Source organism: Tupaia chinensis, unplaced genomic scaffold (genome assembly GCF_000334495.1).
Source record: "Tupaia chinensis unplaced genomic scaffold, TupChi_1.0 Scaffold000093_1, whole genome shotgun sequence".
Classification (NCBI taxonomy): Eukaryota; Metazoa; Chordata; class Mammalia; order Scandentia; family Tupaiidae; genus Tupaia; species Tupaia belangeri.
This window is the reverse complement of record NW_006159555.1, coordinates 1,123,521-1,148,697: the sequence shown is the minus strand read 5'-3', so window position 1 is coordinate 1,148,697 and position 25,177 is coordinate 1,123,521. Positions and strand designations below refer to the sequence as shown.

The window sequence follows — 25,177 nt, the reverse complement described above, 5'->3', positions numbered from 1 at the left end:
TTATTCTTCTGAGATGGGGTTTGCCTTAAACTGCAAAAACCTCTGAATGATTAAAATCCTTTGTGTGTCTGTGTGTGTGTGTGTGTGTGTGTGTGTGTGTGTCTATAGTTTTTGAAATAGTATTTTTATCTTAAGTGGTCATTTTCTCCAGTCTCATTTTCACTTCCATTTTCAAATTCCGAGCAGTTTTATCAGAGCACTTACTTTCTCAGGGCAACAATTTGACTTTCCCAACATTTGTTTGTTCCTGAGCAGTTCAAGAGAGTGTTTTTCATTTTTGTATTTGTGTGCACTTCTGAATGTGGTAAGTTCAAGGACATCAGAGGACGTTAGTGCTAGAAGGTCCTTTACCTTCAGTGTTGACCAGCATTTTTTTTTTCTTTTTTAAGAGAGGTTTTGGCTATAGGGTATGTGCGCTCGCCAGAAAACCAGAAATCACCCCCAGGACGGATCACGCTGCACTCCCTTCTCCATTCTCCTCTCGGAATCTGGGGCACACACGCACACGTGCTTGGTGTGAGTTTAAGCTACCGGGTCCAGGACTCGAATCGGTGTCAACCATGTGGGAGTCCAGCAACACAACCATTACACCATCTGCTGATCCCAACCAGCACTCATTTTAGACATTCAGAAGTGTTGCTAAAGATGTTATGTTGCCTAATGTCTTAGAAACAGTGACAGCAGTTAGTGACCCTAGGTTTAGGACCATTCCTGACTTGCCTCTCTCTCCCCCGAAATCCATTCTCTACACTAATGCATTACTTGTTTGATTTTTAAAAATGCGGATGACACCTGGTGGAATTACAAATTGGTAAGTTAGTATTAGGTTGTCGGGGTAATCATGACGTATTTTTCTACGTAAAAATGTGTCATGACTCTCCTGACAACCTAATGGAAGGTTTTTTTTTGCAGTAACTATGTAATTAAAGACTATCAGTGAGTAATTACTATCTTTAAAATTTTTTTCCTTAAAAATACTTATTTTGGGGGCCAGCAGATGGTGTAATGGTTATAAAGCTGGACTCCCATGTTTAAATCCTGGATCTGGAAGCTTAAAACTCAAACGGCATGTGTGCATGCATGCCCAAAATACTGAGAGGAGAAGGGAGGAGAAGGGATTGTGTTGTGGCCATCCCCCTGAAAAGAACCAACTTGGGACTAGCAGTTGTCGTAATGGCTGTGTCGTTGGACTCCCACATAGTCAACCACAGTTCGAGTCCTGGACCCGGTGGCTTAAACTCAGGCCAGGCGTGTGTGTGTACATGCTTGACATCCTGAGAGGAGAATGGAGGAGAACGGATTGCGGCATGGCCATCCCCCTGAGGGGTGATTTCTTGCTTTCTGTTTCTCTCTGTCTTTCTGGTGGGCGCACGTGCCCTATAGCAGAAACCTCTCCAGAAAAAAAAAAGATAAACAAAACCAACAACTTATTTTTAATTGCCAGAGGACATGTATGCTCTTCTGTACCCACAGTGGGGTACAGAAAGAGTTCTTTATGTACTGACCTTGAAATATAAAAAGCCAAATGTAAATAGCATTTAGAAAAATTTCTTTGTATGCATTAAAATATTTACTTTTTCTCACCTGTGCTCATACATGTTTGTATTTACTTTGAAAACATTCCAATTGTTCATGAATCTTTTAACATCTTGGGTGAAGTTTGGAGAAATTAAAGACTTGTATTTTTAATTTTATCCTGTTCTGCAATTGCAATCTTTATATATATATATAACACATATATAATATGTATAGATAATATATCTACATATTACATATATAGATAATATATACACACACACACGTATAGATGTAGGTGTGTGTGTGTGTGTGTGTGTGTGTGTGTGTGTATATTTAAAACAGAGAGAAAGGGAAAGGGAGAAATCAGGCTTCCAGGTCCAGGACTCAAACTGTGGTTGACATTGTAGGAGTCCAGTGCCTTAACCACTACACCATCTGTTAGCCCCTCACATATATTTTTTAATGTGCAAAAATATTATTGAAATTACTAATTATTTCACAAGATAGTTACCTATATGTTTTTCAAGGCATTTGAATAGATTTTCAGTATCTCCTATGCTGTGTCTGAAGTCTTTATTGGTTGGCGTTCGTTCGGTGCCGGTGTTGAGCATCATGCCTGTTCTTTGTAAGTTTGGGAGCATGGGGCATGGCTGTTTAAGTGCAGTCAACAGCGCATAAGCAGGAAATGCAAGGAAGTGGTTATGGGAAGAGAGTTGGAGGGCTGCTGCCATGGTAAAGACAAGGTTCATTCCCAGATAGGAATGGCACTTTGTGTGAGATTTTTTTCTTTGTAAGTAAAGAAATGAAAAGAGTATTAAGCATGATGTACCCTTGTACTTGGAGGAAACAGTTTCCATTGTTGGGGATGGGTAGGTTTACAGAAGCTCTTGAAATCCATGCCAGGAAGTTTCTATTTCTTGTTTGGGAGAACCAGACTCAGAAAGGCTTATTTATTAGAAGGCTGGCTTGGTTGAGGAAAGCTAAGTAAGGTATGTGAGAAGAGAGGTCTTGGGAAGGAACAGGATTCCAGAAGGATGAAATGGAGCATAGTTGGGTGCCTGATTATGGTAGAGTCCCCCAAATGAAAATAAGAAACTGTTTGTTGTTACCCTCAGGAGAAATTCACAAGATACTTAAGCATTTTCTAAATCAAAGTAACTGAAACATAACTTAAAATTATGCTTCATAAGGTGTCCTTTCTGAGAACCCGAATGTAAAGTTATATTCTTGCCTCCCTTACCATGGTTTTATGAAAGTCCTATGTCAATGGCAGTCAAAGTGATTAATGTTTTTTTTCTTGTAAATCAGGGTAATACTGGATGTAAGGAGTAGTTTTCCTTGTCCCAGGGCTGGAGGAACATCCCTTTGAAGGTAAGGAGAGCAATAGGAAGCTGTTTTAAGGTTTATCTGTTTGTTCTAAAGGAATGCATCTCAAAAGAAAGTTTGCTTAGCAAGGAGTTACAGTCATTCTCAAAACATACAGTTTTAGGATCTTTTTTGATACATTATTGAGGACCCCCCAAGACCTTTTGTTTATGTAGGTTATGCTTATCAATATTTATTATATTAGAAATTATATGAAAATTTAAAAACATCTGTCTTAAGAAAAATAAACCCACTACAGATTAACAAAATATTTATAAAACAAAGGATCTTTTTTTGAGAGTGATTTTTGCTGTAGGGCATGTGTACTCACCTGAGACAGAAAGTGAGAAATGATACTCTGGGAGGATGGCCAGTCACAGTCCCTTCACCTCCATTCTCCTCTCGGGATTTTGGGCATGCATGCTCACGCACCTGGCATGAGTTTTAAGCTGCCAGGTCTGAACTTGAACTGAGCTCAAATATGTGGGAGTCCAGTGACATAACTATTGTGCCATATATATATTTTGTAAAACAAAGTGGTGGAAAGGTTGCCAGAGTTTCAGATTTTTCATTTCTTTAATATCTGGCTTAATAAGTCAAGGGTATTCTCAGATTGCAGCAGACTTAATGCAGAAGCAGATAACACATTTCATGTAACATTTGTGAATGGGCATTGTTTTGACCACTCGAAGATCTCAGATGATTTTGGGGGTTTCCCAGACCATAACATTGAGGACCTCTGTGATGAACAGTGTCATGGAAAAAATAAGTTTAGGTCTATCTGATCCTTAAAAAAAACTTAGAGCCTACTTTATTGGGAGGAGTGGAGTCATTTTTCCAGGGGAAGTGTAAAGTTAAAAATAAAGGTGTGCGATTAGAATAATTGAAGGTGAGGTTGTCCTTGGAGTAGAAGACTTAAATGCTATGGCCAGGTTCTGTCTAGCAAGTTTAACATTGAACCAAGTTTTGGGCATTGCTTTTCCTTACCTGGAAATTGAGGCTGTAGACTAGCTCTTGTAAGTCCTTTGTAGCACTAATGGGCTATGATTTATTCATGTATTTCTTATAAGATTCTCAACACTTTTTCTATAAATACACGTATGCCCACACATCTATTTACACATACTTGGAGCAGTTTGGAAGGTCACATGAGCTAAAAATGCACCTTAGAGTAGTTCACCTAAGCATTTTCCTTTTCTTATATTGGTTTCATTGTCCTAGTTTGTTTCTTAAATGGAAATTGACTAAATGGTACTGTGGGTGTATATAGAATCTTAACCTCTTTCGTCAGTTGTCGAGCACACCTGCACTTAAAACACACACAGACTCTCCCCCTGCATTTCTTTCTCCCACTAATTACTAATGGAATTAGGTGAGTAAGAAGGAGCGGGTGAGATGTCTCTGAAACATCCGAGGCAGGACTCTGCCTGTCTTGGTTTCTGTGGTTCTGGGAGAAGAAAATGCCAGGGAAGCCCTTTTCCCTTTTAAAATGCAAAGTGGGATGGTGGTGATGAAGGGTGTCCATTGATTATTTCTCTGAGTATGATTCCACATTTGTTTATTCTGTTGGAATTTATTTATTTCAAATTAAAAATGTTATTTAGACATTTTCTGCATTTTGACTTGGATAACAAATTATTGAACATTAATTATATTGACAAATATTGAGACCTTTATGTGCTCTGACTGGGTCAAAAAATGTCAGTAACAGTGACATCTAGAATTCTTTTTTTTTTTTTTTTTTAGAGAGAGATTTTTGCTATAGGCTACATGCGTTCACCAGAGAGACAGAAAGCAAGAAAGCAAGAAAGGGTGACCACTCCATATTCCCTTCTCCTCCACCGTCCTCTTGGGATTTTAGGCACCCAAGCACACATGCTCTGCACACGTGCTCTGTGTGTGTTTTAGCTGCCGGGTCCAGAACTCAAAGGCTGATCAACTATGTGGGAGTCCAGCAATGTAACCATGTAACCATTATACCATCTGCTGTGGGACATCTAGAATTCTTAATCATGCTGATTTGTTGTTTAAAACTAAAGTCTTGCTAAATGATGTATAGCAATTGAGTGTATTAAAAAAATACTAAAAACAAAACAAAACAAAACAAAAGTCTCTTAGCTGAGACACCTCTAGTAGCTAGGGTTATTGACATTATGGAATTTCAGGTTGCAAAAACTTAATGCTCTAAAAGCTGTGTAGCCCTGGAAGGCAAAGACACATTTTTATCTTTTAATAGTTCCTTGTACACAGGGCTTAATATTTATTGAAAGAGTAACAGTAAAACTTCATCCTTTTAAACACAAAATTCAAGATAAGAAATATTAATTGGGGCTGGTTCTGTGGCCCGGTGGTTAAGGAAGCTGGATCCCACATGACCTACTCTCTGCTTTAAGTCTCAGATCTGGCAGCTTGAGAAACACTCTAGGCACATGTGCATGTGTGCTCAAAATGTCAAAAGGCAGGAGAGAGAAAGGAGAAAGGATTGCAGTATTATTATTCGTGCGGGGAGAGGAGAGGTGCTTTCTCTTTTCCCTTTCTCTGGTGAGTGCGTTCACCTTTTGACAAAATTAACAAACAAAACAACAAAAAAGAAACATTACTTCTTAATTTTAGAAATCTCTAGTAGCAATGAAGATGAAATCTTCAACCTGAGAAAATTTCTTGGGAGCACTAAGCTTTAATGTTTCAGTGTTTTGGGGACTAGCAGATGGCGTAATGGTTATGTTGCTGGATTCCCATAGAGTCGTCCACCATGGTTTGCGTCCCTGACCCAGCAGCTTAAACTCAGGCCAGCCACCCGTGTGCCCAAGATCCAGAGAAGAAAATGGAGAAGGGATTGCAGTGTGGCCAGCCCCCCTGGAGGGTGATTTCTCACTTTCTGTCTCTGTCAAGTACGCATGCCCTATAGCAAAACAAAACAAAAACTCAAAAAACTTTAGTTTTTTTGGTCTTAATTTTTAAAATTCTGAATTTAAAACTATTTCCAGTAGTGCTGTTTTTATATTTTTCCTAGGGTTTTATGTTTATTTCATACATCAGGTGTTCCTGGGTAAGGATATCTACAAAAGCAAAGAGCTGATTTTTTCTTGAACTTTTTTTTTTTTTTTTTTTAATTTAATGCTAGAGGATGTGTGTGAATGAGAGAGAAGAGAGGCTTTCTTGATAGGGTCTGGTGATCCCTTTTCCCAGATTCTTTACCTTAGCTGGTCAGCATCTTGGCCACTCGTGTTCATACCCCGAGTGTTTCCGGTCAGCCGAGCCAAGGATCTGAACTTGCAGGTTGGCCATGGAGCTTCCCACACAGCAGTTCGGTGTGCTGAAGACTGTGCCATCAGGCTGGGATGCCAAGGACTGTTTTGGGGGAAAAAAAGCCTGGCAGTCCACTGTCTATGTTATATACAATAGCTTCAAATTGAAATAAAAACGTAATGACAAAAGGTTTGCTATACAGTTCATAAAATTTAGGCCTGATTTGTAGTTCTTTCAAAAAATTTATGTATTTATTATAATTATTTTAAAGTTTACTATAGGGCACATGCCCTCTAGAGAGAGACAGAGAGACAGAGAAGGAAAGCTAGAAAGCAAGCCACCAGGTCTGGGACTTGAATCATAGTAGACCATGTGGAAGTCCAGCATTTTAACCACCATGCCGCCGCCCGGCCATGATTTGTAGTTCTTAATTGGGTCCAAGTATAAGATTTGGTGGTATCAATGTGTTCTTGATCTGAAAAGCCCAAATGAGTGCTCTTATGTCAGAAAAGCAGAAAGACAATGTTAATGCCAGTTTTCCTGTGGCTTCTGTTTAATAAATGAGAATGGACTGGCCTCAGGAGATTTAAAAAGGATAATCCTTGCCCTTTCAGGCAACCATATCTAATGGAGATAGATCTAAATTAGTACTGAATAAACATTTCAAACATCATATGCTTCCTCAAACTAAAATTAAGGTTCAGCTTTAAAATTCTACTGTAACTTATTTTCAGTAAGTTGAGTTTTCTAATTTTGTAGATTCATCTGCTGAGAAGGATTCTATATGGATTCTGCGCTCACTGAAATCAAGTAATCAAGTGTTTCCATTCAAACACTACTTCAGTTAAAATGAGTTAACACTAGTAAGGGTATGGGTAATAATGGCCTATGTCCTTTGACAGCTATTTAACAGTTCATTTTAGATTTTTTAAGGAAGCGAATGGGGCTCTAGTTATTTCAAGGTATTCTTCAGCGAGAGAGGAGAGGGTGAGAACGTGTTCTAAGGTTGCAGAGTTTCCTTCCACACGCAGGCACTGTGCCATTTGCTCGTGTCAGTTTAATAGAGCTGCTCTTGGGGTTTACCATCATGGACTGGGAAGTGGTCGGTTTAGGCCCCTGCATGAGCCAACAGCCTGGTTATACCTGTTAACATTAGATCACTAGCTGAGAATAAGACATAGCAAGTTTTAGTTTTAGAACTTGATTGTTATACTTGAGGTTAAGATTGTGGGGTCCTTATTCAAGTTATTTAGCCACACTGAGACTTAAATAAGCCTGGCCTACAAAATGGGAATATGACGATACCTACCAAGAAAGGTTTATTGGAATGTATTATAGTAAAACTCTCAAAAACAGTAGCTACTTTCTTTCCTCATTCCTAAGTTGGAATTCTTTGGGGGATAACTCACGTTAATGAGGTTACTTTAGGAGAAATGATTGGGCTTTAAGCTTTGTTTCTGTACTATTTAGAATCATAGAAATCCTGCATTGTAAAAGATGACAGGTCTGTCCTCTGTACCAGCAGAACCCTTGGACAGCCATACTTAATAGCAAGGGCTTGGTTTAGATTTGCTGCGAGACCTTTCATAGGTTTTGGGGAAACTGAAATGCTTCAATTTATTTTTTCAATGATAACGAGAACGATTTCTGGATTTTCTAATTCTTAATAGATTTTTTGCCCAGTTATGTATGTTTCTCTAGTTTGGTATGTTAGGTCTGTAAAGATACTTAGTCTAGTCGGAAGGGACTTTGGTGTGTGGTATGGCAATTAGAAGCTTTCAAAAGAAGTTGTACTTATTAGTGATTTGCATTTCTTTCAAACTAGGGTTTGGGCTGCTGGGAGTATATTAGTGACAAATAATTTTATTTAGCTGTAAATGGGGATAGTTACTATAATTAGATGTGAGAGACATGGGGATCAGTCTTGAAAATATAAGCCTTCAGAATTACTCCATTTCCCCCCACCCACCTGGTAGGGCAGAGTTAAAGAGTACAAAATTGATTGTAGCGAAGGACACCTAGGTTCTCCTCCCAGGTTGATCTTGAGAGTCTTACCAGAACATAAGGGGTTCTTCCATGCATCACTTTACCTGTGCACCACCTGGGAGAAAATTTTGTGCACCTGCCCTGCTGGCTTTCCTAAAGCAGTCTTTGAAGATAATGCATTTAAATTATTTGTGTGTTTGGAAACCATTTTAAGCCACTGAAATGGGGAAAATGGATAAGGTATATTGGAAAAAAATGTTCACTTAGGTATAGAATATGTTTCTTTTGTCTTTCGATTTTGGAAGAGTAGGAAGAGAAAAAGCTGACTTCTCTCTCATCCCCCTTTCTATACACATACATCCCTACAAAGGCTCCTGAATCAATATTCCTTCATTTTATATGAAATGCTAGAATAACACTTATCAGATGTCAAAGGATGTGGCATAGAGGTGTTTGTTTGAGCAGTGTTTGAGGGCGTTTCCTTTGTGCGCAGGCACTGTCCTAAACAATCCACATGTATTTACTCACTTGAGTTCTTCCAGATCCCTGAGATGTAGGTAGTATAGTTTCTTCCATTTCATAGTTAAAGAAATGGCACACAGAGTTGTTTAAGTTACTGGCCCAAAGGCATGGTAAATAGTAGAGCTAGAATCAGAATCCACACCATCTGGCTCCAGAGTGCACGATCTTAACACAACCCTAGAATTCTTTGTGTCCAGGTATTAGACCCAAGTTGTCTATTAATTGGAGTATTGCTTTGCTTCTGTAACTCTTTAGCATTGATTTATGAACATTCCAGATCAAAATAACCTTTTGCAGGGCTTAGACACATTGGTGTTAGAACCTGGTAAGAGAGAAAGGTCAGCTCTGACTGCCCCCCTGCCTGCAGTCTTCAGAGACTACTGCCTGCAGAGTGGGTTTCAAGCACTTTCAGGTGTTTACAGTTTCCACATCCTCTGAAATGAACTGCTTGCTTATGTACTGGGCAAGTCAGCCTTTTCTCTCTAGAAGATTGGCCGTGAATTCTTACGCCTATTTTTCATGTGCTCAGCTGTCTCATTATGCAACCCTAAGTCCTACATGGGATGCCCTTTTCCCTCTCCTCTCAGCTCCTGCCTTCTATTACTCTGTCATTATCAACAGCCCCCAGACACCCTAGCTTCAGTTTTAGATTCCCAGTATGGAACACTCAGGGATCATTTAAGTGTGTGTAACATGAGATTGACCTTTTGACATGAAGATGACTGACACATTTCTACACTGTTTCAGTGATGTATTAGGGACCTACTTGGTGTGCATTTACTTTGGGCTCGGTTATAATTTAAGATTCAAGTTAATGAATTTTAGAAAATAGTTCTTTTTATAGTGCTTTTTCTGGTTTCATGTTCTGGAAAACACTTGTGGGTTTTTTAAAAAAATTTTTTTTTCCTTTTCTTTCTTTTTATTTTTTTATAAAAATCCTCCGAGGATGGAGGCTCACTTTTGGTTTAAGTAAAAAGTAGGATTTGGTCTATTTTTGTTTCAAATTTTGAACTCTTGAAATCCTGTTTTTTGTAGCTTAGGACTCAGCTGGGCAGATGATAGCTGTTGTACAAATAAGGACATTGATGCATAAAGGTCAGACTAATTCAACCTGTGGCCACTTAGCTGAATTGGCTACCATGTCCTGCTTGTTAGTTGGATTCTACATCAACCAGCTTTGCAGTCCCTCATCCCTGTCCTAGTCTTTATAGTTTGCTGTCTCTCAAATACATCTGTGTTATTGACCATGAGGACAATGGGGTTGAAGTGAGTGGATAAGCAAGCCCATGTTCATTCTCGCTTTCGTGTTCCATGATACAATATTGAATTAGAGAGTAAGCTATATACAGGAAATAGGTAATTACAGTTGTTCTTAGGGTATCTTTTGCATTTTGGGGATATTAATTTGTTTTGAAACGACTTATTTATAGAGCTGTGATTAAATAACTTCTTGTGCAGGGAAGCAAATCTATTTGTATAGATTTGGCAGTGTTAGTGTCAAGACTCCCAGTAAGGGTGGTAAACCCTGGATATCTCATACTTCCAGAAAGTCATTGCCCTGGTGAGGGAAGCCATACATCTTTGGATCATAATGACTAAGCAGCAGAATTATAATCTGGCAACTTTGTGGGTTTACCGTTACAGTGTGAAGCTGTTTCTGCCGTTTGGCAGCATTTTGCTTTCATCAAAATGATCTCAGCTTTCATTAAGTTTTCATCTAATTGAAAAGATTGATTTTTGAGTAGGTGAGAGTCCTTTTATGTAATGTCTCAAAGGACAGAGTATAGGTCAGATCGCTCTTCAAATGGATGGTAATTGTGAGGAAGAGGCTTTTAAAATGGAGATAGCAAGTTACCCAGAGCTTATTGCAACTAAGAGCTTTTATATGTAATAAGCGTCCACATTTGTAAATAAGTGGAAGCATAAGAACCCAGCAGAAGCCCCAAAGTGGGATTTGAACCAGAGTTTTGTGTTAACATTGATCACCCTTCTAGTACTAGCATTTTACTTATTTACATTTTTTTGAAGTTTATTTATTTATTGAGTGACAGACAGAGCCCCCTTGAAAGGGTCGTATATCTTGCCCTAACCCCAAGTCCTCCGGCCAGCCAGTATTGCAGGTGCACACACCCGTGTGCTTGATGTGCTTGGGATTCCAACCTCAGGCTTTCACATATGGTTCCAGTATCTTGCAGTGGTGCCTTCCTACCTGCACCACTACAACTAGACCAAACACTGATGTTTTATAGTAGGACCTAGAAAATGCCGTCTTTTGACCTTTGGTTTTAATTCTTTCTTGAATCACTGAAGTATTTTACTCTTTCAATTTTTGTTTCTTGTAAAATTAAGAATCAAAAATGAAAATAAAAATTTAAGGACCAAAATGGGTATGCTTCCTTTTGTATGATATTCCATATCTGATAGAGAAAAATATTGAAATCAAGAGTCATTTTATCTCCTATTAGAGCATTTTCCCAGTTTGTAAGGAGGTGGCAGTGCCACAGAGCAGTCTGTGAGGAGGGTTCAGTGTTTAAAATGTTTGTTTTTGCTGCCAGTTTGATAAAAGTACAGCACGTATAATTATGTACTGTATATAATACTTGCTAATGATAATAGATGACTATATTACTCATTTAGGCATTTATTATTTTTTTATCATTATAGCGTATCCTTCTACTTATTAAAACGTTTATTAAAACTCAAGTGATTATTAAGCTCTCAGATATACTTTCCTGGAAGTGCTAAATAACAGTCAGCTTTCAGGAAGGAGACACATTGCCATTAACTATTTTGTTTGTGTCTCAACTCTGTAAGTAACAAAGGGATATTTATGAATGAGTTTACAAAGGCATATTCTTTCTTAAATATACAAATTTACAAAGTAATTTACAAGTTTACAAAGCAGTTTACAAGAGAGTATTCTTTTTTAAATCATAGAATCTTGAGATTTTTAATAGCAATTTACAATTTTTTTCTCACGAGTTGTTCTCTATTTAGTGAGTTCTTTTTATGGACTCATCTTTTATATTAGTAGCAATGAATATATTATTTTCTTGAAATTTGGTCATCTTGGTTTCTTAGTCACTAGTAGTATCTTGGAGAATCTTTAAGTAAGTTGTAAACAAGCACATAAGCTACCCACTTGCCTTAGTTTTTCAAAGTTGATGGCTTTGAAAGTACTGTTTTAGAAGTGTGTTTCACTACCTAAAGAGCAATAATATTATTTTACTCCTGTAGTTTATTTATTTATTTATTTATTTGGAGAGGTTTTTGCTATAGGGCGTGTGCGCTCGCCAGGCACACAGAGAGAGACATAGAGACAGAAAGCGAGAAATCACCCCCTAGGGGGGATGGTCACGCCACAATCCCTTCTCCTCCATTCTCCTCTTGGGATCTTGGTCACGCACGCACATGCGCCCGGCGTGAGTTTTATGCCACCGGGTCCGGGACGCGAACCGCGGTTGGCTACGTGGGAGTCCAGCGACATTGCCATTATGCTAACTGCTGGTTCCCACTCCTGTAGTTTATTTTGATAGTTGTTGATTTCTAGTGTGTACACAGGTCTGTTTTGTATGCGTGTGTGTGTTTGTGTTTGTAAGACAGAATAAGGGAGGAAATTTAGTTAAAAAGAACTGTTAACTTTTTTAGCTTTTGTTAAATTTCATTTTTCTAGGAGTTATGTATGCCTGAGATATATAATTGTAATGATCCTGGCTCTCTGCTTTTATCGTAGAAACTAGAGGGTGGAAACATTAATACTTAATTTGCCATCTTTTGTGTGTATTCCATTGGTCAGGAAATCCTCCCAGATTTTAGGGAGCAATGCCAAGTAGTGTACTGGCTGTGAAAAGGTTAGGTTTAATTTAATCACATGAATTTAAAAATAATTTCCCTAAACACTAGGGATTGATTGTACAGTCTTTGTGTAATTTAATAATTAGTCTGGCTTGAAGAATGTAGTTATTGTGAAAATTATTGATGGAATTTTCAAATTGTAGGAATTTTAAAAATCACGCAATATTTTAGCCTTAAATTTTAAAATGAGGTTACCCAGCTAGTATAGATTAGAATCCATTGTTTTACCCCTTAAAAAATTGTCCTCAGAATCTTTTAAGAACTTTGGCAGGACAGCTTGCCTTTTCTCCTGCAAGAGGCCTGCTGTACATGTTTTAATAGTCAATCTGTCTTAGAAAGTGGGTGGTTCTTTTCCCCTCTTAATGGGAAGCTGATGGCCCAGCCCCCTTGGGCACTTGGTGTTCCAGGAAACAGTTACTAAAGTCCCCTAATGTTGTATTATCAGATTGCTTGTTTTTTTATTAAGAATTATTCTTTTTATGTAACTTAATTTATTCATTTATTTATTTGAATTCTACCAGAGAGGGACACAGACTGAGAGAGCAAGAAAGAAAGAAAGTAAAAAAGCAAGCCACCAGGCCCTGAACTTGAACCACGGTCGGCCATGTGGGAGTCCAGCACCCTTAACCACCACATCACCTGTTGGCCCCTCAATTTGCTTTTAATTCTGGGCTTTGATTGTAGATCTGCTTGGTATTATTTCTCTATTCTGTAATGGTTACATTAGAAGGGGAAAGATAAGGCCTAAGGCCAAATAAACAGTTTGAATTCTCTTAGTGTGTTAGCTAGCCAGTTACCTTGGAGGGTCTCTCGGTTCCACTGACGACCGTGCATTTTTTTGTTGGGTCATAGCGATTGAAGAACTAAGGCTCTTACAGAATTTTATTCTCTGCTCTGTTTTTCTATGTAAAAAGTACCCCACGTTGGTACAGTTGTTTGTGGATTCTTGCAGGTGTTTGTATGGTAATAGTGGATGCTAAGAAAAGAAACAGCACCTAGAACGAGCACTTTGTGACTTTTTTGAATTATTTAATTTAACATTATCTATCTATCTATCTATCTGTTCATTTTAATTTGACCAGAGATGGGCAGAGCGAGAGAGAGAGAGGGAAAGCGAGAAGGCAAGCCATCAGGTCCAGAACTTGAACCACGGTCAGCCATGTGGGAATCCAGTGCCCATACCACCTGCTGGCCCCTTCAGGACTACTATTAAAGGGATATGTAAAATTCACTAAAGAAGGTAGGTAAACTTTATTATAATGATGGGTGTACATGCGAATTGGAGCCTGTTGTAATTGTGTAATGTTTTTCAGAAGCTTCTCTCTTCTGGCCATCATTTGGAAAGAGGAAATAAGCAGATAGGACATTCTAAATTGTTGCAGCAGTGAGAGTTAAAAACAAATGAAGTGAAAGAGAGATTGCAGGATGATTGTAGGTCATCCTGACCTTGTGCAGGGTTTTAGCATGAGAGTTTGGGAGACAACATAGTAGGTGTAGATACCTTAGAAAACTAAGAAAGGCTTTGAATGCAGGTCTGTATATATGTAACTGTATAATCGAGGCTATTTAAGCAGGTGAGCTGTCCTTGGGAAGTTGAAGCTAGCTAACATGAAGATTAGAATGAACTGTGGGTGGTGGGAAGACAGATTGGGAGCAGCGTGTATGATGATGAAGGCTTGCCCTGGTATTGTCAGGATGAAGGGCATGTTGGTGTTAGTAAAGGGAAAATTAATCGTCGTGGATAGCTGACCAGGTGGATTCAGAAAGTCGATGGTTCAATGGCTATATACTCGACCCTAAGGTTCAGATCCCAAAATTGGGTGACGGTAGTAGGAAGAAAAAGGTAACTGAGAGAATTGGTTTTGAGGTTGTATTAGTTTGTTTGGGCCACTGTAACAGAACACAGCCATGTGCCACATCTGATGTTCTGGTCAACAGTAGACCACATATACAACAGTGGAGTAGTAGGCTCTACCACATGCCCTAGGTATGCAGCAGGCTGTACCATCAAGGATTTGGAAGCATGTTCTATGATATTTGCATGACAAAATCACCTAATGACATGTTTCTCAGAATGTATCTGTGTCATTAAGCAATGAAGACTGTTCCAGAGACCGGGTGGCTTAAACAACAGATATTTATTTTCTCACCGTTGTGGTGGCTGGAAATCCAAGATCAAAGTACTAGCTAGCCAGGTCGGTTTCTGGTAAGACCTCTGCAGGCTTGTAGTCAGCCATCTTCTTGCTTTGTCTTCACATGGCCTTTTCTCCGTGCCACCCTGTGCGTGTGGAGGAAGAGAAATCTCTGGTGTGCCTTCCTTTCCTTATATCCACACCAGTCCTTTTATAGTACTCAGGGCCCTAATGACCTTATTTAACCTTAATTACCTTCTTAAAGAGCCTTCTCCAAATCTATGATAGTCTCCTCGTATCTATAGTTTCGTTTCCCTTGGTTTCTGTAGCATGTGATCCAATGCAGTCCAAGAATATTAAATGAAAATTGCAGAGATAACTCATTAGTTTTAGAACATGTACTGCCCTGAGTAGTGTGATGCGACCTCATGCTGTCTTCCTCCTTCCTACGAGGGAAGTGAATCATCCCCTTTGTCCAGGGTATCTGTTTGTATATGCCCCCGGCCTGTTAGCCACTTAGTGGTTGTCTTGGTCATCACATAGAGAAAATATAAGTATATTTAGGGCTCAGTTTTATCCTTGGTTCTCAGCATCCACTGGGGGTCTTGAAATGTATCCCCTGCAGATGAGGGGAGTCTACGTAGTTACATTGGGGGTTAGGGCTCCAGAATAGATATTTTGGAAGATAACGTTCAGTCCATAACAAAAGTATACCTAGGTATTTAATTTCTCCAGGAGTGGACAGAAAGGAGTCTTTTCCCCCCGGAGGTTCTGGTCTGGTTTTCCTTTCTCCATGATGAAGGGAAATGCCTTTTGATCTTTACAATTGGTCAAGGCTCTGTGCTCCCACAGCAGTGATTATTTTATTTTTTTTTATGTGTTTTTTTTTTCCTTTTTTTTTCTTTTCACCGTGTTGCAGCAGTTTTCTGATCACCTTTGCCTTTTAAAATTGGGTTTTGACCGTTGATAATTGATTTCTTCTCTGCCTTCCTCAGTTTTGTAGTTGGACCTCTTGTTACAAACTACTTCAAGGCACCATGCTTATTATGCTTTAAAAGCAGGCTAGGGACCAGAAGGTGGCATGGTGGTTAAGGGCGTTGGACTCCCACATGGCCCACTGAGTTTCAAGTCCCGGACCTGGTGACTTGCTTTCTCACTCACCCCAACCCCCTAACACTGACCCTTTCTAGTCAAATTAAAGTTAAATAAAATTCTTTTTTTTTTTTTAAAGCAACTTAAACAGAACATATTATGTACTTAGAAGACACGATGCTTTGGCCATAGGGGTCAGGCTGTCTTGGTGTTTTCTCAGAGTTCTGGTGTCTGAGCATCTCTGATACAGACTGGGTCCCCTTTACTTGGAAGAGGTCAAATGTCACTATTCATGGAGTCTATGATATTTGTGATGTGAGGTTTGGGGTGCTTTTTGTTTTTCTTTGTGCACTTAGTATACATCCGTTGGAGCTTCTTAATGACTAGATTCTGTTCTTCAGGTTACAGGTTCGTGGGATTCTAATTTATGAAACAAAACCAAAGCTCTGCAGTGAATGGCTAACACTTCATTTCAGTAGTCAGTTTGTAGTTATTAGCTCTGACTTAACCTAACTGTTGCTTTCCTGTCTACTCAGCTTAACCTTCAAAGAGCCAAACCTTTCACTTTTTCCCTTGGATGACTGCACTGAGACTTCCCTCCCTCTTTTAATGATAGTGTGAGCACAGATGTGTGAGGAAGGGGGAGAGATGGGCACAGTTTCACAGATTCTGGTCATGCCACGATCTCCTTCTTCCAACCTGTCAGGTATCGGCACTTACCCGTGTGCCTGGCGCGTTTCTGGCTGACGAGCTAGGATCTGAACTGTTGTTGCCATGTGGGATCCAGCTTCTCATGAGCAGTACATTACCACTGCGGCGTGGAGCTGACCTTGCCTCAAGACTTCTAACTTTGGTAGGGTGAGGTTTATCGGTAGTAATGAGATGTGGTAAAGAATATTACTCCAGTCTTTTCAGTCAGGTTTTTAATGTGGCCTCATTTTGTTTGACAGTTAATTCCCAGAGTAGCAGATATACCTGTAATTAATCCTAGGTAGGAAAACCTATTGCAAACCCCCAAATATATTTTTGTTTCACCTGTGCAGATACAGAAAGGGAAAAAGTGTATGTAGGTCTCTCATAATGTGGATTCAAATAGTTTGGTAAAAACATCTGTCTTTTCACTGAAGCAGGCCATTTCAGTATTTTTTGGCACCCTCTCTCTTAGCCTTTTCAACTATAAAAGTTTGTTAATGTCAAGATTCCCTTGCCGATCTCTTTGGTATTCATTATGCCTGTTAAATCTATTTTGTTTTCAGTACAAAAAAGTGAATAGCAGTTAGGACCTATCACCTATGATCTTCTAGTCAAAGAATGATTTGGGAGAAAATTTCTCATTGCTAGAGGGCTTTCTCGCCTTATTACTAGAAACTGCCATTTTGTGTGTCTTTTGCATTCTCCAAGCATTTAGAGCTGTTTCACTTCGAAATGTTTGCATTTTCCAAGCATTGATAGCTATTTCATTTAGAAACGTTTGCATTCTCCAAGCATTTATAGCTGTCTCACTTTGAAATGTTTGGTTTCTGGCATTGGAAATTCACGTATTTATTTCAGTCTGAGAACATGGTTCCCCCTTACCTCGGAGTGTCCAAGCTCTATACATTCACGAGAAAATTTAAAATTCTTTTAAAAACAAGTTCGGGTATCTTTTTTTTTGACTTTTTAATTTTATTTTATTTTACATTTATTCACTGAACATCATAACAGGATACAAAACACAATTTCCCATCCAGAATACACTGTATAGTCGCTAATGCCAGTGAAGATCATTTTTGATCCTGGGATGTACTCTCTGGGATTCTCCAAATACCTCATCCGTGTATACTCTTCCCGTGTGATGAATGCCTTTATTCTGGTTGGCATCTGTGCAACAGAATCCATGGTCCTGAGCTGTCTTCTACCCAAACAGATCGTGGAGATTTGGGCCAGTCTTGTGCTTGCCTTCCTTTTCCATGGTGTGTCACTAGGTACACTTCTAAACAAAAATATTCTCACCTGGGGCCTGCAGGTGGAAGGGTGATTAGGGCACTGGCCTCACATGGCTGACTGCAGCTCAAGTCTTGGACCCAGAATCTTGAAAATGATGCTACATACATGTCATATGTCCAATATCTCCTGTCCAGTATTTCAAGAGGAGAATGAAGGAGAAGGGATTGTGGCGTGGCCCTCCACCATAGGGGGTTGGTTTCTCTACTTTCCCTCCCTCTCTCTGGTAAGAGCACACACTCTATAACAAAACCTAAAAAAAAAAAAAAAAAGAAAAGAAAATGCCTTTTTCAACCTCATCCATTTTTTTAAATTATACTTTTAAAATTAAATTTAGTTTTATTTTATACATTCAATCATTATACATCACAGCTTGTATAGGAAATTTACCCAACATGAATACACTCACACCACTTCAGTTGGAGACACTATACACATTATCATCAACAGATAATCATAAATTTCTGTTTTTAATTTATAAGTGATATTTAGTAAAAACTTAAATAAGATGTTAACTCTTTTTAGATCTTTCTTGTTTTCCCCTCTTCCCCCTTTAAGAATGTGTTTACCTTCTGGTGGAAGGGATAATGCTACTCACTAACTATCATTAAGGACTGAATGAAAGCTCATATAATGTAATAAATTAGTGAGGGAACAGTTTTTGTTGTTCATATTGAAGGTTTCAAGGTCACTTAGGATGACCTATGAAGTGTGTGGAAGTCATCTTAAGATGAATTAAGTTATGTGAAAATGAAAGTTAAATAGGAAATCCTGCAGATGACAAACTTGATCATTCAGCAGCAGTTAGATTTTTGGGTCATGTGGGTTATCTTGAATAATTGAAAGTTTAAGTTTCAGATTTAATTATTTTCTAAGCAATTCTTGGCCACAGGAATTCAACTGGGGACAGATAATCATTTATATGTAATCTTGTATATAGATTACACATATTTAATATAAATTCACTAACCATGACAGTTACTTTGGAGAGAGTGTGGAGATATGTTTCACCTTATCACGTAGGGAACATTTCCATTTCTTATGACTGTGTCTGGACTCTGGCCTAGACTGATGTATAGGAAAACAGAAATGGAATAGGCATGCCAACTTCTGTCTACATTTACAAACTGTCAAGGCCATCTAAAGATGTATGATTAAAAGAGAAAAAAATGGGCGACTATTTTCTTACACTACACGCTCTTAAAATACAGAAGCTCATGGTCTGTCTTATTCTACTTGGATTATCCCATTTATTCCTTTCAGTCAAGTGAGATATGATTATAGCTTCCCCTGTTAAAAAAAATATTTTAAGTATGATTGAGTGCATGTGCCTGATACTGAGGGGGCGGTGAGGAGTACCTTCAGAGGGTCTGGTAAAACTGTGACTTCCACCCGCTCATTCCTCCAACCCATCGGATTTTGGGCATTTGTGTATTTGCCCGGTGTATCTCAGGATAATGGGGCTAGGATTCAAACCGCAGATGCTGTTTGGGATCTGGTTTTTTTTCTTTTTTTTTGAGCCACACATAACTGCTGTGTGGCAGAGCTGACCCTTCCCCTTTCTAGAATGAGGAAGCTGAAGCTTAGAATGGCAAATGCTAGAAAGGGTCATGGTTGTAACCACCATGCTGCACTGGATCTCTCAGCAAGCCCTGCGCCTTTCTGTTTCTTCCTCTATTTTGTCCACTGGCTTTAGATTCATCTGTTGTTATCTCTTCCTGAAATACATATCCCTTTTGTCATGTAAGTTGTAAAAATCATTTCATGCTCTTTTCTTACCTTTGGAGCCTGTACTTTGTACTCTTCAGCAAAGTAATTCCAACCTACTTTCTTTTTTACACATTTGTATCACAGTTTTGAGTAAAAAAAACTTTGTTTAGACTTTCCCTGAATCTGCTCTTGCCCTCCTCTGCTTTAGCACCTTCACTGATAATCTTAAAGTCCTGTTTTACTCTGAAATCTGGATACCTTCCCCAGTCTCCAATTATTTGATTCCGGTCTGTTCTGCATGACCCAGCTGATGGTCCGCTTGTCTTTTGAAGGTCTCTTGTGGTGGCTCAACCATGGCTCCACTTTCAAATCTAGTTGGTACTTATAAAAATACAAGTCAGTGTCTCAGCACCTCAGGAGAGATTCCTTGTTAATTGATCTGGGTGAAGCAAGGCAGTCTTTATTATTTTAACTGCTTCACTGATATGGTGCAAAGAGCATGTGCTTTGCTATCTGATAGACCCAGATTGACAAGTTACGTGGTTCTTGGTACATTAAATGGGCTTTTTAAAGCCCATTTCCTCATTGGAAAATAGGGATAAAATGATCCATTTTATTTGGTTGTAAGGATTACATGGGGGAAATATGGAGATACATTCCACCCATCTTTTACAGAACTAAAAAGGGCTTAGTGCATTGCCTGGAACATTTGACTTGAAGTAAAATGGCTGGTGGAGGCCAGCAGGTGGTGTGGTAGTTGAGGTGCTGGATTCCCACCTGACTGACCTCGGTTCAAGTCCTGGACCTGGTGACTTGCTTTCTCACTATTTTTGTCTGGTGAGCACTCATGCCCTATAGCAAATTTAAAAACAATAATAAAAAAATTAATTCTTCAAAAAAAGAAAAAAGAAAATACCCATTATCTTACTCCAACCAACCATGCTGTCTTTTCCAAATGTTCATATTTTTTTTTCCATATTTGCCATTTATCTGTTGTTTTTTCCCCCATGTTCAAATTCTCTTCTTGTCCATTAAAATATATTTATGTTAAGGGCCTCGATGTTTTATTCCTGTGTGCTTCAGTAAAGGTGTACCTTTGACTTTTTTTAACATGTTAGACACGAAAAACTTTCAGAGAGAAACAGAAACAGCATCAAAAACCTCTGAATAGAAGAGTAAACTGGGTCATATGGGTGTCATTTTACAGTTTTAGTAAGCTTATGTTTTAAAAGGCTTTTTTTCCATTTTTTCTTTTTCTTTTTTTTTTTTTGGCTACTAGTCTCTGTTACGAAAATCACTGCGAGTTTTCTTCCTACATTTGAACACTTACGTCTTTGTTTTCTGACTTAATAGGCTCCTAGTCCCTATGTCATTATTTTGAAGCTTAATTTTTTCCTCCAAACTTCTTACAGCTTCAGGGTAACTTTCTGAGTGATTTATTCTATCTCCAGTGATAATGGGTAGATCAACACCAGTTAAAATGGATAACTGTCTATTTTTAAAAGGTAGGTTTTTATTGAACTTTTTTTTTTTTCTTAAGTGAAAGACTCTCAAAACTCCCATTGGTGTTCTGATATATCAGTAATTACCTTTGGGTTGTCATCATTTTACAAGATCCTAGTAGCCTGGGATTCGTGTGTATTTCTGAATCATTCACCTCTTACAAATCTTGGTATGAAGTGCACACATGCATCTGAATTCCTTGCCTGAAATATTCTGAGCTTATGTAGTTATCTCAGTATAAATGAGATCTTTACCGCTTATATCATTTTGATTAAAAATGTTTTAATTAATGTTCCCCTTGATTTTCCTGGCATATTTTAGAATCTCATTTTAAACTACTTTTCCTTCTTTCTCTCTATGGGTTTTCATGGCAGTGCTTCTGAAAGGTGACATTTTTTCCCCACTAATAAAGATAGATGCTCTGTTACAGACACATATGTTTCTGATGTCTTTGGAAAGATTTAGAAATCTCTGAGATTTAGCTAGCTCGAGACAATATCCAAAATAGAGTATAACATCAGTGAAGACCAGCGCGGCTGTAGGTCGGTCAGCATTGTGGTGACCTTATCTCTTCATGGTGACCTCCTCAACCAGTGACCTTTAAGGACAAAGGCATAGAGTTCTTAGTAGGTTATCATCTCTTCTTTGGGACTGTAAATAAGTGAAAAGGTTGGAATAAGTGTTCTTTGAGTGGGGCCCATTGTCTCCCCTTAGTGAATTGCATAAACTGACTAGCTTTTTTTCTGTTGTGCCTTCTCTAGTTTTGACCCATTATTTTGCTCAGACTGGGGCTGGTCCTGTGCTTCAGAAATACCTGTTAACGGGTTGATCCAGACCTTGAGTAGATGCACATTGTCAGAATAGGTCCAGGGTTGTGTGTTTCAGCTGATTAGTAACTGTAGTGAGAATGTTGGGTTAAGGGCACAGGGGCCATAAGGGTTGAACCATGGTGATGACAAATTTTGTTATTATTTTTGTTTTCCACACTGTCCTTAAACCTAATGTAAGGTTTGGAAAATACTATGATTAAAAATCAGTGTTTATTTTTATTGTATTTGACTTTTTTATTCTTTTTAAAAAATTTTTTGCTATAGGGTTTGTATACTTTCCAGAGAGAGGCAGAAATCACCTGAGGGGATGGCCATGCCACAGTTCCCTCATCCATTATCCTCTTGGGATTTTGGGTTCACAGGCACAAGTGCCTGGAGTGTTTTTTCAAGCTACTGGGTCTAGGACTTGAACCACACAGTCGGCATTGTGGGATCTAGCTGCCTTAACCACCGTTCCACCAGCTGGCCCCCATGTATTTGACATCTAAGAAAAGCTATAATAACTAAAAGGTCCTAAGTCCTTTTTTGTCCTGTAGAACACAGTTCATCAAAATTCTCAGTTTATGGCCCAGCCTTGTGGTACAATCAGAAGTAAACTCAACTATGGTACTGGAAACCACATGGGCAGCTGTGGAGTCAGGTCCCTGGGTCTGCTGGAAAACACACTGGGTATGTGTGCATGCCTAAGATCCTGACCTGAGCGATAAGGAAAGGGAATTGCACCTTGACGAGACCCCGTTGAGAGTTCTGCTTCTCTCTACCTCTCCTGCCCTAGTTCTCCTCCCCTTATTTGTCTCTCACACATACTATTAGAAGTAAAATGAGTAAACTTAAAAGTTCCCAATTCATAATCTTTGGTCCATGTATGAACCCTCTTACTTGCTGCCAGTTAACATTCAGCTGTGTGAGTGTGTGATAATTTATTTATCTTTATGTCTTTCTGTTTGGCTTCCTTGATGAACACTTAAGTTTTTGTTTTTGTTTTCTTTCTTTTTTTTTTTTTTTTTCCCTTCTTTCTCCTGCTTGGATGAGCAGTGCTGCTATGAAATTCTGGTTAGTGACTTCTTCCAGTTTCCCCAAGTCACTCTGTCGTAGTTGTTCCTTGATGTTTGTATTCTCGAGCAAATATAGTAAGAAATATAAGTGTGCGGTAGGAAGGAGGGGACTGATGGGTGTGCCAACTGTTTTTCTAAGGAAAGGCATTTAAGATAATCTGGTATATTCTCACTATCATTTCCTGATGATCAGACACCTACCCAGAAATAGGATGGACATAATTTTTTTTTTTTTTTTTTAATTATCAGAGTGCATTTGCCCCAAAGAGGGAAATGGGGATGAGGAGGTAGCAGCCCCTAGAGGGACATGGTCACATGGCAATCCTTTCTTTGTATCCCCCATGCTGTCAGGGTTTTAGGCCTACCCAGTACAGTTTTTCAAGCCCCCAGGGTCAGGGTTTGCAAGATCTGACTTCTTTAATCATTAGGCTATGGGACTGGCCCACATTTTACTTGATAAAAATTCACTACATTTCTCATTTTGCCCTAATCTGGTGAAGATTTTTCCTCAGTGTCTACTAAAGTACTTGGCTCTTAGGCTTGAGTTCGCTTATTTTTCCCACTGATATGAAGAGTTTCTTGCATATTGCTGATTTATTGAGCTTTGACTTTGCAAGTGAATTCTCTGATTAAAAAGCTAATTGGGAGTGAGTTGTAGTGAAAGATACAGACTGGGCCACCTCTGCCCTACCTAGTCCAGTGACAATGAGCCAGTCTCTGGTGTTCATTTCATTTGAAAAAAGAAATAACTGAGCATGGTTGGTTTTCAGGCTTCCTCTAGCTTTGTAAGTTTACCAAATCATGAAGTTCTGCCTGTTGGGCTTCCACATACTGCACGTGACTGCCTCCCAAGGGCGAGATTCCTAGAGGACAGGTTTCATCTTCTCCAGCTCCCTCTGCTCCTCAGCCTCAGCACCTAGCATGCGTGCGGCACCATCTCCTACCTTGCAAAGTCCAAAAATTATACATACCTGGAGACCTGGACACCTTCCTTTATCTTTAGGTCTCAGTTTAAATGTCACTTCTCTAGAGAGGCCCTTTCTTCTGATCACCCTCTCCTTTTTATTTCCATAGCATCCTGTGTTTCTTCGTGATATGGACTATAGTCCTAATAGCATTGTCGTTTGGCTTAATACTTGTTTCTCCCACTAAATTCCCTGAGTGTCCCTCTTGTTTATGCTGTGGTCTCTGTACTCGGCACACAAGAAGTGTCTTAGTCTGTTAGTGTGTTGCTCTGTTAAGTACCTGAGACTGATTGATTTCCAAGGAATAGAAATGTGTTTGGCTCATGATTCTGGTAGCTAGAATGACGAAGGGCATGGGCCTGACATCTGGCCTCTGGTGCTGTGTTACAGTGTGGCCAGGAGAAACAGGTAAGTCAGCAGCCATGTACACAGAGGAAAGAGGTGGGTGGATAAGGGTGGGAAATAGACTTTGCTTCTTCCTCTGTTTGTTCCTCTTCACTCCCAGTTGATTGGATGATGCCTGCCCACACTGGAAGCAAGTCTTCCTCTCTCATTTCACTGACTCACACATCAGTCTTGTCTGGCAAGGTGCCTACCAACATTGAAAGCAGCTCTTCCTCTTAAAGGCCTTACTATCTCCCAGTGTCGTTCCATTAGGGACCAAATTACAGCCCCCATGGGATAAACCATTATCTAAATCACAGCAGTAGACATTTGTTAAATGGTTGAGTTCAGGCGTACCTCATCCGCTGTTTGACATATTAATGTATGACATCAAACAGCCTGATGCACATGCCCTTTATGTTCTGAGCCTTTCTGATTTTTTCCCCTGTTGTCCAGATATAATTCTTCCTTCTCACACATACCAGATTGTGTCCTGTGCTGTGGTTCTGCATGTGTTCCATTTTTTGCTAGACAGTAAGTGGGAATTCCTCATTTGAGTCATCTTGAGTATCCAGCGCTGTGTCCTGCATGTTATAGGAGATGCGTGTTAGAATGAATGTGGATGTCTTTGTCCTTCAAATGTGTTGGTATTTGAGGCATATCTATTTTTTTCCATGTCCTTTTAGTTGTGACTAAAGCCTCATTTGAAAGCGCCATCTCTAAGGATCACTGATGCATTTGTTCAGTTATGAATCTCCTTGTTTTCAGGTTGGTGCCTGGCCACTTTGTAGCTGTCCACATTCTACTGGTTTGTCATACTTTCTTCAGTTCCACATGTGTTTGGCTTAACTTCATTGGTTTTGCTTGCAGTTACTCCATTTACGTGACTTCTGGATTCTGAGAGATCTTGCTGTCTTCCATCCTTGGCACTTTGAGCATTTCCTTTTATGACAATTTCTCTTTATTTTTATTTTAAGGACTAATGTGTAGTAGACGAGGTAAAGATAACTTTGCCCCATGACTCAGCA

The 25,177-nt window shown here is 39.2% G+C and overlaps 1 protein-coding gene across 8 annotated transcripts in view; it reads left to right on the top strand.

Moving 5' to 3' along the window:
- ELAVL2 (ELAV like RNA binding protein 2) overlaps positions 1 to 25,177 on the top strand; it is a 161,907-nt gene that overhangs the window by 25,253 nt on the left and 111,477 nt on the right. For 4 of the 8 annotated variants that reach the window (XM_027769789.1, XM_027769788.1, XM_027769787.1 and 1 more), the window contains exon 1: positions 2,826 to 2,889. The exons of 3 other annotated variants lie outside the window; for them this stretch is intronic. The gene's annotated coding sequence lies outside the window, so the exon portion shown is untranslated. Of the gene's footprint in view, positions 1 to 2,823; positions 2,890 to 25,177 lie in introns of those variants that run through there. One more of the 8 variants, XM_027769790.1, reaches the window with a different exon arrangement.